At 43.6% G+C, this 16,928-nt stretch overlaps 1 protein-coding gene across 1 annotated transcript in view; it reads right to left on the bottom strand.

Moving 5' to 3' along the window:
• SLC25A30 (solute carrier family 25 member 30) overlaps nt 1-16,928 on the bottom strand; it is an 82,192-nt gene that overhangs the window by 48,982 nt on the left and 16,282 nt on the right. The window lies entirely within an intron of this gene.

Below are 16,928 nucleotides of genomic sequence, written 5' to 3'. Positions count from 1 at the left end.
GGAGAGACATCCCCTGCTCGTGGATTGGAAGAATAAACATTATTAAAATGGCCATCCTTCCAAAAGCAATATACAGATTCAATGCTATTCCAATCAAAATTTCAATGTCATTCTTCAAAGAAATAGAACAATTATTGATGAAATTCATATGGAATCACAAAAAACCCCGAATAGCCAAAGCTCTCCTGAAAAAAAAAGAAGGGAATGGAGGCATTACACTCCCAGACTTCAAGCTATACTACAAAGCCATAATCATCAAAACTGCATGGTATTGGAACAAGAACAGACATACAGACCAATGGAATAGAATAGAAAATCCAGAAATAAATCCACAGATTTATGGTCAACTAATCTTTGACAAAGGAGCAAAGACTATGCATTGGAGCAAAGAAAGTTTGTTCAATAAATGGTGCTGGGAAAACTGGGTCGCTACATGCAAAAGAATGAAGCTTGACCACTACCTCACACCATACACAAAAATCAACTCAAAATGGATTAAAGAACTAGACATAAGACCTGAAACCATAAAATATATAGAAGGAAATATAGGCGAAACACTACGTGATCTGCACATCAAAGACATCTTTACAGACACATCACCCAAAGCAGTGATAGTGAAGGCAAAGATAAACAGCTGGGACTACATCAAATTAAAGAGCTTCTGCACAGCAAAAGAGACAATAACAAAAACAAAGAGAAACCCCACCAACTGGGAGAACATTTTTGCACCCAACACTAATGATAAAGGACTGATCACAAAAATCTGCAAAGAGCTGATGAGACTCAGCAACAACAAAGAAAATAATCCAGTCAAAAAATGGGCAGAAGAGCTAAAAAGAAACTTCTCTGAAGAGGAAATGCAAATGGCCAACAGGCATATGAAAAAATGTTCAACATCACTTGCCATCAGGGAAATGCAAATCAAAACTACCATGAGATACCATCTTACACCAGTGAGAATGGCACATATTAAAAAAACTAGCAACAACAAATGCTGGCGAGGGTGTGGAGAAAAAGGAACTCTTTTGCACTGTTGGTGGGAGTGCAAACTGGTCCAACCACTGTGGAGAGCTGTGTGGAGATTTCTGGACCTACTAAACATAGAGCTTCCATATGATCCAGCAATTCCACTCCTAGGTATTTACCCAAAGGACACAGAAACATCAATTCCAAAGAACACCTGCACCCCTATGTTTATAGCAGCACTGTTTACAATAGCTAAGCTTTGGAAACAACCCAAATGCCCAAAATAGATGACTGGATCAAGAAGATGTGGTACATATATACCATGGAATATTACTCAGCATTCAAAAAAGATAAACACATGCAATTTGCAGCAACATGGATGGCGCTGGAAGGGATCATGCTCAGCGAAATAAGCCAAAAAGAAAAAGAAAAATACCGGATGGTCTCACTCATAGCAGGAATCTAGAAAACTTAAATAAGGGACCAGGAAAATGAATAACTATAAGAAAGTGAAAATCAAAATCAACAAAAAACTATGAACCAGAGACACTTTTAGGGGGGCGGGGGCGGGAGGGGAGGGATTGGGGTCAGAATGGGGGGGCTGCAATTGCATGGGGAATATAACAATAAAATTTATTAAAAAAAAAAAAGAAAGAATCAAAATCAAATGGTAGAAATAAAAAAGAAAATTAAAAAAAAAAAAAAATAAAAAAAATAAAATTATTAGGAGATGGTTCTTAGAGAAATATATAACCACCCATACATTAAACATCTTCCCAAAATGCTCAGTTTATTTATGAGCTAAAGAGCACAGGCACAGCTAGCCCACGCAACATGAACTCTGAATAGAACAGACACTCAACAAAAACTGGTTAATTAACAGATTCCTCTGCAGAAGGCCAAACAGCAGCCACATTTCAACCCTGTGTTTACACTGGAACTGATAACACTGCCCTGTTGGCCTTCTCTCATCATCACAGTCCTCCCTACAGGTCAAGGCCAGTTCTTACTTGATGGCTTGAGTCACCTGGAACACGGATTCTTCTTCGAGTGGGTAAATGCCAGACTTGTTCTACTAACACCACTAAAGGGTCTTGAATTGTCAAAAGTCTCTGAATCAGGGCCTCCTCTGGTGACGCAGCGGTTGAGCACTGGGCTGCGAGGCTGCCTGCAGCCTCTGCAGCGCCAGTTCATTCCCCGGCCACCGGCGAGGGTTCCACAAAAAAAAAAAAAAAGTCTCTGAATCATCAGGAGCCCCCATCCATAATTTGGATTTTCCAGTGATCTAGGAAAAGTCCTGCAGTAAGAGTTACCAGGACCTGCATTGCCACTGTTACCCTTTCACCTACTTACCTTAAAAAGGTCAACTAGACCTCTGTGGGACATATTGACCTGTTCTAGAGAATTACCTCCATGCTTTGATGTGGTGCCTATTTCCTAAATTTTCAAAAAGTCCTACATAAACAAACAAGATGACCCTTTCCCCAAATACATTTCCTTTAATGAGAATTCACAGAAAAATGAAAACTAATGATTATTTGACAAATAGGATTGTGTATAGTGTTCATTGTCCTATTTTTTTTTTTTTAAGATTTATTTATTTATTTATACAAGCACTGGTTACAGTCAGAAGCGCGGGAGGGTGAGAGAATTCACCAGAGCCAGAGCAGGGAGCAGAGCAGGCAGAAGGACCGAAGTACACTGCTGAGGGGAGCAGCGGGCGGCAGGAGAGGTCTGCGTGCCATGTGGGACCCTCAACCGGGTGACCGGGGATCGAACCGGCGCTGCAGAGGCTGCAGGCAGCTTTGCAACCCAGCACTCAACCGCTGCGCCACTGGGGAGGCCCGACCTATTTTCTTTTATAAAGAAAAACATCTCAATGTGTTAACCAGAGGGCTTCTCCAGTTGTAACTATATCACACACAGCATGATGTTAGTGCTTAATACATATTAGGAAATTGTGTCTCTCTGGTGGCACAGGGGTTAAAGTCTTGGCACTAACAAGCAATCGCCAGTCACTGTGGCCTGAGTTCAGTCCCCAGCCAGGGAGCTAATCCACATGGAACAGTAGACCTCAGCTGTCTCGCCTGCTGTTCCCCTCAGCAGGTATTTCAGTGGATCAGCCTGTTCTGCTCCCCACTCTGTCTCTGGTGAATCCTCTTACCACCACCCCCTCCCTGAACCTCTGGCCTATACCCCAGTTCTTGTATGCATAAGTAAATAAATCTTTTTAAAAATATGTATTAGGTAAATTATAATTGGTAAAGTTAATCTGGAAATTTATAAGATTAGGTTAAGAATTACTTTCTGTCCCTTGTTTTCTGTCAAGGACTTGTCCACAATGACTGTATCCAAGTTTATGCTTAATCACTTGCTCTCATCCACTAACAACATTGTACTCTAAAACGGACTGTAATAGCCCATCAAGTATAGGAGGGGAGTAAATTATCTACCTGTGGTGTTTCGATAGCCAACCACAGAGGGATGTAAAGAGACTCTCCTACATAGGACAAAGGGATTTCCCATTGCTAATCTTGTGGTTTACAAATTCAACTTCCTTTGAGGATCCATATTCACTTAACTCTCTGGTCCAGGAAACTAGAATTGAATTCTCAGCTCCTAATGTGTATTCTGAGTTCTGAATCCCATTTCCATTTGTGTTTAGCAAAGAATGAAATAGAACAAGAGAAAATATGCCCAGAAAAATCTAATGGAACCATTCGAGAGTGGAAGTAAAAATGGAAATGTCCATATTTGACCACGAATTCTAAAGGTGGCTATGGAAAATAAATATTTTCTCTTAGCTTAGTTGTATTCTTGTGCATTTAACAATAACCGATTAAGTGTTATGCTGCCAAATGAGGGAAATGTCTATCCCTGTGGAGAGTAAGCCTGAGGGAAGACCGAAGCCTGCCTGGAGTGGGTGGTGCTGCTGACACAGACCCTCCATGTCAGTCTGCTAAGCTGCAAGGGGGCTGGAGTCCAGCAGAGGTACGTCAGACCTCCAGGTCCCCTCAGCTTTTCATAACTGTGCCCAACTTGTCCCAGACCTTTATCCTGCTTCCAGCATGCTATCCATGCTTCTAGCATGACAGTGGCTTTTTCTGAGCAGAAAGTGAAAGCAACTGACCTTACTTTGGAGAGTTTAAAACTACCCTTTAACAATTTCCTGTCTTTCCAGCTCTTGAAAGGACTCCGGTCCAGTTGGTCTCTTTGAAAGAAATAATTCAAATGATTGATCTTGGATGTTAGTTCCTCTATTCACACCATCATTTCCCTCTCCCCTCCTGAATTAGAACTGAGGTGCAGTCAAACGTCCTGTTCTCTAGGCTTGTTTACCATGACACCCCAATGACTACAACTAAAAATGTTGTGAACCAATAAAAGGGTTTGTCGATGGTATTATTTAATAACTAATAGCATCAATGATCAACCTATCTTGGTAGTTCTCTTGTATAATTTAAGTTTTCATAACTTCATAGCTTATCTCCCAAACCTCGTGTTGCCATCACATCATTATGCTCTCTTTCACATCAGTAAGCACAGTATTTTATACACAAGAGTTGCTCGATAATACTTGTCACTTGACAAAGAATCTAAAATTTTGCCAAGGGTTTCCTTCCCCTCAACTCCCTCCATATGCATCCTCACTGCATCTGTTTATCCACTGACTTTAAATACTTCCCTCTAGTAAAATTTCTCATCTCCAGAAACAGAACAGTCCAGCTAAAATTGCAAGATTCACAGAAATCTATTAAATTGAGCTAAAGTTCCCTGGGAAAACATTCTGTGTGGCAGAATGACTACAGAAAACATGCTGAGACTAATTCTGCAGGAAAAGTCCTGAGACCAAAGAACTGTACTGTAAACTAAATCATGAGGTTCTTTTAACTGGAAAGTGACCTTGACATAATTAGGGCTGCCAAAGGCAGTAAAATGCAAAAGCTACAGAGAAATTCATTTAAAGAGACTATTCTTTTCAAGATTTCCAAGGAATTTCCAGAAACAATGTGAAATCATGCACTCTTAAAAGCTTGATATCAAGAATACTAACACTACATCAAGTAAAATATCACCTCCAGAAGGATTTTACAGAACAGCTTTCATGGACAGCTTCTGCCACCCTGCATCTTATGTATTGCTTTTGTTAGATACTTCGAATTGACCTTGGTATCTTAGTCAGTTCAAGTTGCTATAACTAAATACCATCTGCTGGGTGGCTTATAAACAACCATCTTTTATTTTTCTCAGTTCTGGAGACCACAAGTTCAGGATCAGGGGGTCAGCAGAGTTCTGAAGAGAATCTTCTTATAAACTGCAGACTGCCACTTTCTCACTGTGACCTCATATGGCAGAAAGAAAGCAAGGGAACTCTCTAAAGTCCCAGTCATAACTAAGAACAAATCACTCTCCCCTAAACCCTCACTTCTAACATCATCTGATAGGATTTCAACATATGAATTTTGGAGAGACAAACATTCTGTCCATTGCAGTAAAAGTTCAATTTTTCTGACTTTTGTCCTAAACAGGTCTGAGTGACAAGCATTCAGTTACTACTGATAGGATATGGTCATTCACACTGTTGTTAATTATAAAATTATATATACAAAATAATTAATAAAACACAATAATAAATAAAATTTATTCCAGCAATTGACTCTTGAGCTAATGGATGACATAAAATACTATCTATGTGTTATGTATACTATATAGTTTTATTTAATATTTGTAACAACTCATGGGAAATAGGAATTATCACCCCCATTTTGTAAACAGGGAAATCAAGGCTCATGAGATGGATTTATTAAGCACCCTGATGTGCTGTTATAGTTTTGCTTTAAGAGACAGATTGCTCTGAGCAGTGAATACAAGTTTCCCTCCTACTCCTTCCTTTTCTTTTTTTTAAGATTTATTTATTTATGCATACAAGAACTGGGGTTCAGGCCAGAGATGTGGGGGGTGAGAGGATTCACCAGAGACAGTGGGGAACAGAATAGACAGATCGACTGAAATACACTGCTGAGGGGAGCCGCGGGTGAATCAGGAGAGGTCTGATGCGTCATGTGGGTCACCTCCCTGGCCATACTGCAGTGCCTGCGGATAGCTTCATAGGTTGTGTCTTAATCCCTTGTGCCACCAGGGAGGCCCCTACTCCTTACTTTCATTGAACATAGATGAAGTGGTATACACACACACACACACACACACACACACACTGTAGGGAGTTTGTTTTCAAGTCCTACAAAGCAGGAGGTAATGGTAATTACCACATCGAAGTCCTGCTCCTTGCGCCATCCACAACCCCTGCTTTACCTCCAAGCCTGTGAGGACTACACAAATGCAGTCCTGTTAGGACTACATCAAATTGGAGTGTGCTCAAGAGCACAAAGAGCATAGAATCACAGCCCTGAGGACTGGCAGACAGCATTAATTATTCCCATTCCTTTTTTTTTTTTTTTAAGATTTATTTATTTATTTATACAAGCACTGGGTACAGTCAGAAGCGCAGGAGGGCGAGAGAATTCACCAGAGCCAGAGCAGGGAGCAGAACAGACAGAAGGACCAAAGTACACTGCTGAGGGGAGCAGCAGGCAGCAGGAGAGGTCTGCGCGCCATGTGGCACCCTCACCCAGGTGACCGGGGATCGAACCAGCGCTGCAGAGGCTGCGGGCAGCTTCGCAACCCAGCCCTCAACCACTGCACCAGTGGGGAGGCCCTCCCATTCCTTTTTGTGGGTGATATAGGATTGTGAAATTCTGATGAATGACCTGTTATTCCACTGAACAAGGAAGAGCATCATTTAATCGTTCCAATGTGGGGCTCATTGGCTTCTCTGAAGAATTCAACCTACTTTTTACCTCTTTCCTTAACTATGGACCATCATACCTCATTTCTCAATCCATCGTCTTTTTCTCAATCCTGTCCTTTTATGTCACTCACCTCAGACCTTCAGCCTCTCTCTCACTGCCTCACCATATCTTACAGCATCTTCAGTCTCAATATCTTCTCCGCTGTGTCCCCTCCCACAAGCTGCTCCATCAGGCCATCAGCTCCCAGGCACAATGTGGTAATAGGCACCCACTGCTCCTTGCCACCTGGCCTGCCTGAAACCCTAGCCTATGTTCATCCTCCCAGTCAATAGGGGCTTTCAAAACAAAAGCTTGTTCACCTCCCTTCCCTTTGTGGCTTCCTGCTGCCTAGAACAAATTCTAGTGTCCCAACCAGGCACCCAGACCCTTCTCTGACTCTTGGCTTCAGTCAGCCTTGCTTCCTCTAGCCCAAATCACATTGAATGTTGTCTCTGGTAAAGGACCATCATTTTGCCAAATGTGTAGTACTTGCGTCTTCCAGCCTTTCTCTCTGTGTCTGCTGCCTGGGCTTCCAATTCTTTGTTCTGATAACCCCCTGGATAGATGGGCAAAACCTGCCCTAATCATTCTCCTCTCAATGAACATGTCCCTTTCAAGATACCCCTGAAGTTGGGCCTCCCTAGTGGCACAGTGGTTGAGTGCTGGGTTGCAAAGCTGTCCGCAGCCTCTGCAGCACCAGTTCGATCCCTGCCCACGGGGCAAGGGTCCCACATGGCGTGCAGACCTCTCCTGCCGCCTGCTGCTCCCTTCAGCAGTGTACTTTGTCAATCTACCTGTTCTGTTGCCCGCTCGGGCTCTGGTGAATTCTCTAACCGTCCCACGCTTCTGACTGTACCCAGTACCTGTATAAATAAATAAATAAATATTAAAAAAAAAAAAAAAAAAAAGATACCCTTGAAGTTCCTTTCATCGAGGGCTGGAGTTTGTCTCCCCACCTGCTCACTCTGGCCTGGCCTGGGACTACTGACCAATACAATGCCCAGGACCTGTGTTGTGAGGGTTCTGAGCCTGACCCTGGCTTTTGTTCATAGATCCTTACCTAATCACCATGTGAGTTTGATTTTTTTTTTTTTTTGATTCAATGACCTGCAGTTTGGGATATGATTTCCAAGGCAAACACTGAAGGGTTAGCTGGAATAAGCCAGTCTGGGAATGTAAAATCCTCATGGATGGACCTTGACTAATGGGAAATGAAAGAAAAGAGGAAGTTGGACAGGTACATTTCCCTCCTTTTTCCCTCCATGGAGTACTCAAAGGTATACTTTTTCTCTGCAGCCTTCTAGATGAGTGGATATGCCATTGAACAGCCCCCTGGAGCTCTTCACAGCTCAGGCAAAGTAGAGGCCAAGGCCATAACCTACCTCAGAGCAAATCTATGCATCTTTCTTTGCTCCTCTTCCCTTTTTCTCTCATCACCTCAAGCGTTCACTCCCAAAGGTTAGCACCTAACATCACATTGAGTTTTGTTTGTAGAAGACAAAGCTTAGGCTGCAGCCAATGAACACATGTCAAAGCTAAGAAGTTCACTTCTAGTTCAGATCCCAGGCACCTACTTCTTAGAAGCCAAGAATTTCCACAAAGAGGCCTCCCCGGTGGCACAGTGGGTTAAGCACAGTGCTGTGAAGCTATCTGCAGCCGCTCCAGCGTGGGTTCAATTCCCGGCTGGCCAGGGAGATTCCCACATGGTGTGGCAGACCTCTCCTGTTGCACCCGCTGCTCCCCTCAGCAGTGTATTTCGGTCGTCTCCCTGTTCTGCTCCCCACTCTGTCTCTGTGAATCCTCTCACCCTCCCACACCTCTGGCCTGAACCCCAGCTGTTGTATAAAAACAAATAAATCTTTAATAAAAAAAAAGAATTTCCACAAAGCATATGTATTAGTTTGCCACTATAGCAAGTTGTGACCAACTTAGTTCCTTAAAACTGAAGCACAGGCACATAAATAAAATACAATCTTGTGCCCCTCAAGAATGAGGAGTAGAATAAAACAGAGAAGGGATTTTGTAACTATAAGGTAAACTATTTGCACCAAGCTGTGAACTAGAAGAACAGTAAGCATAGAATGGATCCAGGGTCTCCCTGGTGGTGCAAGAGGTTAAGTTTCAGCACTATGAAGCAATTTGCAGCCACTGCAGCACAAGTTCAATCCCAGCCAGGGAGCTGACCCACATGACAGCCCTCTCCTATCTTGCCTGCTGCTCCCCTTGTTGGAGGCTCCTAAGGCATGCAGTGCTGAGACAAGGAAAACATCAAGGTCATTGCTAAAAAACTGATGAGCTCCAGTCGGAGGACTGGCCCATGTACAGGTTGGGATGTTCTTCCTTGTGTCTTTGAAGCTATGTCTGGAGGACAAACTAGATTAGAAAAAGAAACAGAATGACCAGATAGTGCAGAACCTTGGTGACTGTGAGCCCGGACAAGGCCAAATGCTAAGAGAATACTTCATTGTCTAGTAACTAACCCGAGGTGGGGGGGGGGGTGCTGCTTGTATCAATGAAAACGAGTTGTACCGGGCACTCAGGGCACTTGAGCACAAAAGAGAGGCCTGCGTCCCCTGGCTCCTGCTTAAACTCTATTTTGTGTTTATCATTTTTTTATTAATTTTTTAAAAGATTTCTTTATTTATGCATATAAGAGCTGGGGTACAGGCCAGAGATGCAGGGGTAGGGGGGTAAGAGGACCCACCAGAGACAGAGTGGGGAACAGAACAGGCAGTTCTACTGAAATACACTGCTGAGGGGAGCAGTGGGCGAGTCAGGAGAGGTCTGCCATGCCATGTGGGTATCTCTTCGGCTGGCTGGGATTGAATCCGCACTGCAGAGGCTGTGGATAGCTTCACAGCACTGCTCTCAACTGCCTGCACCACCAGGGAGGCGCTGTCATCACAATTTTATCCCCATTGTACATACTTAAATCAGTTTAAATCAAGAGTCAGATTTTATGAGAATAAAGCATAAAAGAAATGAGGCCTAGACATTTGGATAATATACTCATCAGCATTCAGATTCTCTTCTTGGTGCCTAGTGAATTTCCTGTAAGTCATAAAATCAGTTCATAAAGGAAATTATGATTTCAGTTGTGTATATTAAGCTCCAATATCTAATTAGAAACAGTGGAAAGTTATTGTTTCAGAACTAATTGACTTAGCCAGCACAAAAGGAAGGATGTTGAGTTTGGTAAAATAAACAATAGTCAGATGAAATGAGGGCATCTGACATCCAAATTGATCAAATTATTTAGGTAATTGCCAAGTGTCTATTTCATGTTGTGACAACCAAAGACAGTTGAATTCTCAAAGGCTTCATTTATTTAAACAGTGAGAGATTGGGATAGAAAATCTTTCCACATTAGCACTGAATTATGTTATAATAAACCTTGCCTTTCATTTTAAAATGAAATAAGGGCCTGGTAGAAACTTACTGCTTTCTCTTGAGAGGTAACTGGTATGTCACACTTGGGTGGTGACTATATGGATGTTACAAGATATATGTGTTGTGCTAGGCTGAAAAATGACATCCAGGATGTTGGGCTGCCAGTTTCTTGAAATTGCGATGTTATATATATGGTGAAAAAGACTTTGAAGATGTAATTAAGTTAAGGATCTTTAGATGGGCAATGATTCTGGACTATCTAGACAAGTCCTAAATGTAATCACAAGGATCCTCTAAGAGGCTTGTAGAGGGAGATTTAACACAGAAGTGAAGGCAATGTGACATGGAAACAGGGGTTGGAGCGATGCCAATTTGAAGATGGAGGAAGGGGTCATTAAGCAAAGAACAGAAGGCATCACTGGAAGCTGAAAAAAGCAATGAAACAGATTCTCATCTAAGAGCCTGTAGAAGGGGCCTCTCTGGTGGTGTCAGGGGTTGAGTTTCAGCACTGTCCACAGCTGTCCATGGCACTGCAGCAAGAGTTTGGTCCCCGGCCAGGAAGGTGGCCCACATGGCACAGCAGACCTCTCCTGTCTCTCCCGCTGCTCCCCTCAGCAGTGTATTTCAGTGGATCTGCCTATTCTGCTCCCAACTCTATCTCTGGTGATTCCTCTCACCCCCCACCCTGTGCCCCTCTGGCCTATACCCCTGTTCTTGTATACATAATACATAAATAAATAAATAAATAAATACATACATACATAAATCTTTTAAAAAAAAAAAAAAGAGCATGCAGAAGGAACCCATGCTGTTAATGTTACCTAGCTCATAGGTAATATAAATGCCCCAAATAGACCAAACCCAAATTTCCTCGAATTATTATCTTCCTGTATATAAAGTGACAGTTGGCTCTGACTGCTGTCTAAGTTTTCTTTATTTGGGGGGTTTCAGCAGTTTGACTGTGATGAGCCTAGACATGACTTACTTGTAGCTATTAATTTCATTCACCAACTTTGGGGAATATCAAACATAATTTCTTCAAGTATTTCTGTCCTATTTTCTCTCCTCTCTCCTTGGGATGCCTAGTGCCCATATGTTAGTCACATGTTCTCAGGATAGAAGCCTTAAAAAACAGGAAACCCGGGCCTCCCTGGTGGCGCACAGGTTAAAGACAGCACTATCAAGTAATGGCCAGCCACTGCAGGAAGAGTTTGATCCCTGGCCAGGGAGGTGACCCACAAGGCACAGCAGACCTCTCCTGTCTTGCCTGATGCTCCCCTCTGCAATGTATTTCAATAGATCCACCTATTCTGCTCCCCACTCTGTCTCTGGTGAATCCTCTCACACACACCCCACTGCCCCTCTGAGTTGTACCCCAGTTCTTGCATGCATAAATAAACCTTAAAAACAAAAAAACAGGAAACCCACCCAGTGCCAGTCCCTTCTACTGAGTATTGATTCTTTTCCAAAATCTTCCTGCTCTTTCTCACTCTCCATGCCTTCAGCTGGTTTTTTACCCCTTAGAGTTTATTATTGTTTTCTATAGAGGCTCAGCCTGATAGCAGGTTTCTGGCTACCTCCAGAAGTGAGCTCTGTACAGGATGTTTAGAGGATGCCAAAGTCATTTGATAAGCCAATGATTACTCCCTTTCACTCCCTTCTGGCCTCCCAGGAGGTTAGCGTAAAAACAACTTCTCCCAGTAGTAGTCAGGCAGAAAAAGATTCCTTCTAAAGTTAAAAGGATTAAGATTCCAGGGGCGGGGGAAGAGGACAATGGACTGTGATAGAGGACTATGGGGGCTTTGGTGGTGAGAGAGCTACAGTAACCACATCTGAAGGAAGAAATCCTATACTGTCAAAATCTTAACAGAGATATAAAATAATAACACTTCATTAAAAAACTGGACCTCCCTGGTAGACTAGGGGTTAAGTTTCAGTGCTATCACCGCAAAGGCGGAGTTCAATCCCCGGCCAAGGCAGGTGACCCACATGGCACAGCAGACCTCTCCTGTCTCACCTGCTGCTCCCCACAGCAGTGCATTTCAGTAGATCCATCTGTTCTGCTCCCCACTCTGTCTCTGGTGAAGCCTGTCACCCCCCCAACCCCGCACCTCTGGCCTACATTCCAGCTCTTCTATGAAAAAAAAAAAAAAAATCGATTAAAAAAAAATATTTCAGGACAATAAAAACAGAGTCCAAAGGTCAAATTCTTGCAGGAAGCAGCTGTGTGACCTTGGGCAGCACACAAGGAGGCCGACATACCCCTATTTCCACCCACCTCAGAGGCTGATTATGAAGATCAAATGAGGGAACATGTGGGAACGAACATCTTTATAAGTTATGTCTGACATGATTCTGCTGTGACTTCCTGAAGTTCAAAAACTGAATTCCATCCTCCTAGGCTCAGCATGAAGGGCTTGTGTAAATGTAGGAGATCACAATCTCTTCCAAGTCTAAGCAGAAAGTTACAGGAGGGAAATGAGCAAGCTTCCAAGGAGGAAGAGTCTACTTTTCATTTTTTCCAAAACCCGAAGCTGAATTCAAGTATTTGTAAAATCAAGAATGAAATATAATTCTCATTCACTGGTGTCACTGGCTGTGCTGCTCAGGACACACCCCAGTGCTCACTCAGGAAGCCTTCATGGAGAAGCCCAGGCCCCGAGTTGACAGGAGGCCAGATAGTGTCACTTAATAACTGGGAGGAGGAAGGAACTCGCATAAACTGGCGATAGACATTTACACAAGATGTTAACTCAGTAGGAAAGGGAGCCTGGAATTAGCCAGGTTACCAGAGTCCCCTTGAGGGCTGAGCACTGAGCTAATAGAGGAGGTTGGCCTGAGTGACTCCTGGAGAGGGACAGAAATGGACTGAGTGGGACCTCCCCTGGTGGCGCAGGCAATTGAGCGCAGCGCTGTGAAGCTGCCCGCAGCCTCTGCAGCGCCTGATCGAACCCTGCCAGCTGGCGAGGGTCCCACATGGTGCAGCAGACCTCTCCTGTCTCGCCCGCTGCTCCTCTCAGCAGTTATTTCATCAGTCTGCCTGTTCTGTTCCCTGCTCTGTCTCTGGTGAATCCTCTCACCCTCCCGCACATCTGGCCTGTACCCCAGTTCTTGTATAAATAAATAAATAAATCTTTAAAAAAAAAAAAAAGAAAAAAGAAATGGGCTGAGTGGCAGGAAACCTGCAGGTATAAGCAAAGGTACGGTTTGGAAGGAAACAGAGACGGAAGCCACCATTCAACCTCCCCGGGCTCAGTGCCTCATGTGCGAAATGAGTTAAAAATACCTTAAAGTTATGCAACTGTTCTCCAAAACACCTTCCTAAAAGTCCTCTTTGCGTCTGTGACATTTTTTCCAAGGAAAGGTTACCTATTTCAAGGTAAATAGTAAATCCTAGGGCAGGAGCCCAACAAGCAGCCTGGACAAGCCTGGAAATGCCCTCCCCACCTTCTCCAGATACATCTCCCCTCCAGCTGTTTCCAGCTTTTGTTCCTGTTCATCAGCCTCCTTCCAGTTCTTTAAACATTCCAGACTCACTCAGTGGGGCTTTTGATGACTTGCATTTTTCACTGCCAAGATCTTGTTGTGCTTGGCCCTTTCTCGTTGTTCTTGGTCTCTGATCAAACGTCCCCTCCTCTGAGAGGCACTTCTAGACCCACAGCCTCAGTTTCTAACACATCACTGCCTTCTGTTTTTCTCAACATTTAAGACCATATGAAATGAGCTTGTTTATATGAGTGATTGCTATTGGCAGGCTCTCTCAATCCTCAACAGGATACAGGCTACATGAGAGATGAGAGAAGGGGACTTCTTTGTTCATAGTTCATTGTATCCCTTTGAAGTCTTAACAAATATTTGATGGATAAATGAATGAATAAAGGGGATAAGGTGAGGATTACCTGCCTGACATGACTGAGCATCTGTGGCATACTAGGCAATTTAACAATGGCACTTAATATTACTGTCACTATCATTCCTCTTTTGTTTCAAGTCTAATCTGTTGGATAAGGCAGTACAATGACTTTTCAGTGGGAGAGCAGTAAGGATTGATTTTTCAAGAAAGCCACCCTTCTTTTCTCTGGAGGACGAGGGCAAGACCAGGATAGGTTTACCACAAAATTTCCAGTCAGCACTGATTGCTGCTGAGAGCGCCAACTTGTGACTTTGTGCTAACCAGCTGTGACCTTTAGTAAGTCTCTCAATCTCCTGAATCTGTTTCCCCATGTGAGAAATAAAGGGATTCACCAGATGCTGCATTAGGTCCCTTCTAACTTGCAAGGGTGTTCATCTCCTCAAACTGTTGTTCTTTCCTGCCTCCTGGAGGAAAAATGAATGCACTAAGACAAAGGCAGAGAGTCTGAAGGTCCAGAACTAAACATTGTAGTAAGTTCCCAGATGAGTGGATCGGACAGTCTCCTCTTACCCCTAGGACTGGAGAGGCCAGGAGAGGTCTCAGAAGGCGACCACTACCTTTGGCTCAGACCAGAGACTAGCTTACTTTGAACACTTACTATTAGCAACTGGATATCCCTTCATCTTTTTTTTTTTATTTATTTTTATTTATTTATGCATACAAGAGATGTAGGCTGGAGTTGCAGGGGATGAGAGGATTCACCAGAGACAGAGTGGGAAGCAGAACAGGTGGATCTATTGAAATACACTGCTGGGGGGAGCAGTGGGAGAGACAGGAGAGGTCTGCTGTGACATGTGGGTTAGCTCCCTTGCTGGGGGTTTAACTCAGGTCACAGTGGCTACAATAGCCTGATAATGCTGAGACTAACCCCTGCACCACCAGGGAGGCCCTCCTTTCATCTTTAGAACAATCCTACAAGGTAGGCATTAGAGCTCCATCTTTATTATCTTATTTTACAAGGGCCCAGGGGAGTACTCACAAAGGTCACACAGCTACAGGGTTGGGTGTGGAAGCCCAGTGAGTCTCCTCACCTCTTCTGTTCCCCTAGTTAGCTCTGGGGAATTCTTATCAATGGGTTCCAAACCTTCTGATCATCAAAATCAGAGGAAACATCATCAAGAGCACAGTGCCCACCCAAGTTCTTCTGAACCAGAATCTTTGGAGGTGTCACCCAGAAATCTCTGTTCTTCTAAAGCTCTCCAGATCCCAGTGATACTCAGCCAGACTCAGAAACCATTTCATTACACGTGGCTATGAAGTCACCTAGCAGTTGGAAAGCGTCCCAGGAATGTGCTAATACTTCTACTGTCTTTTCGAATGTCATTCTACTCTCCCTTGCCCCTCCCAGCGGAGCTGCGCCTACGCCCACAGAAGCTGTGTGTTCTCAGCGCCCCCTACTGGACGTAAAACCTTAACTGCAGGGGCCTCCCAGGTGGCGCAGTGGGTTGAGCACAGCGCTGTGAAGCTGTTCGCAGCCTCTTCAGAATGGGTTCGATTCCCGGCCGGCCTGGGAGATTCCTACATGGCGTGACAGACCTCTCCTGCTGCTCCCGCTGCTCCCCTCAGCAGTGTATTTCATTAGTCTGCCTGTTCTGTTCCCCGTTCCGGCTCTGGTGAATTCTCTCACCCTCCCACGCTTCTGACTGTACCCAGTGCTTGTATAAATAAATTAATTAAAAAAAAAAAACCTTAACTGAAACCCACTCCTTTAGCCAGGAAGTACAGGGGCATCGGAGCCTCGCTCCCTAACCTCTTTGTAATATCAAAAACTGTAACACAGTATCCCACAGTGATGTGGAGGTGAGTACTACTAATACATGTTGTCTGAGAAAATGAATATTAATCATATTCTATTAATGAGTGAACAAATGAATTAGGAATCATTGTCTAATTATTAATAGAATAGTACTTGCCACTTACATTGGAGGGTGATGGGCTAAAAGGGTGCATAAATGACTTATTCAGTAGTTTTGGACACCACTGGGTAAAGTGTTACTTCCCTGCGAGGTCCCAGACTTTTTTCATCTATTCATTATTTTTTTTAATTTCAAGAAGTATATACTGAATTTCCAGTAAATACCAAGCACCCTTGTAGCACAAGACAAGATAAAAATACTCTTGCCTCATGGAGTTCATAGTCCAGCATGGGAGATGGGTGTCACACAAATACACACATATATACGTACTTACAAATGGTGGTGGGTGCTATGAAAGGTTGGTTGGGGAGGTTTAGGAAGGATGATGAAGGAAGGTCTCTCTCTGGAGCTGACTGAGGCAAAATCTGAAATTTGAAATAGAAGGACACGTGCAAAGCAAGGAGTCCAAATGGTACCAAATGGTTCTCATGTGAATAAACTCAAAGGAAGCTAGAATGGATGGAGAATCCTGGATAGGGTAGATGGGGAGTGGGGAGCCTGAATTTAGATTAAAGAGGTCTGATTAACAGTAAACACCTACTGTGTCACAAGTGCTGTTTCACTTGCCTTAGACACATGGTCACATTCGATCCCCACTAGTCTTAAAAGTAGCTAGTCTCATCCTTTGTATTTTACAGGTGAGAAAACAGAGACAGAGAGATTAAGTACTCTTCCCAAAGTTCTGTAGATAGTAGGTGGCAAAACTAGGATAGCAACCTAGGAGGTCCAGCTTCAGCTCCAGCCTTAGCACTCTATACAGCCTTCCAGGCATTGCTAAGGGGCTTGAATTTAATTCTAAGCACAATGAGATATCTTCTTTTTAAAGATTTATTTATTTATGCATACAAGAACTGGGGCACAGGCCAGAGGTGTGGTGGGGGAGGGGGCGAGAGG

The sequence above is a fragment of the Talpa occidentalis genome, unplaced genomic scaffold, assembly GCF_014898055.3.
Source record: "Talpa occidentalis isolate TD23 unplaced genomic scaffold, MPIMG_talOcc4v2.1 talOcc4.5, whole genome shotgun sequence".
NCBI classification, from domain to species: Eukaryota; Metazoa; Chordata; class Mammalia; order Eulipotyphla; family Talpidae; genus Talpa; species Talpa occidentalis.
This window is presented reverse-complemented; position numbering and strand designations above follow the sequence as displayed.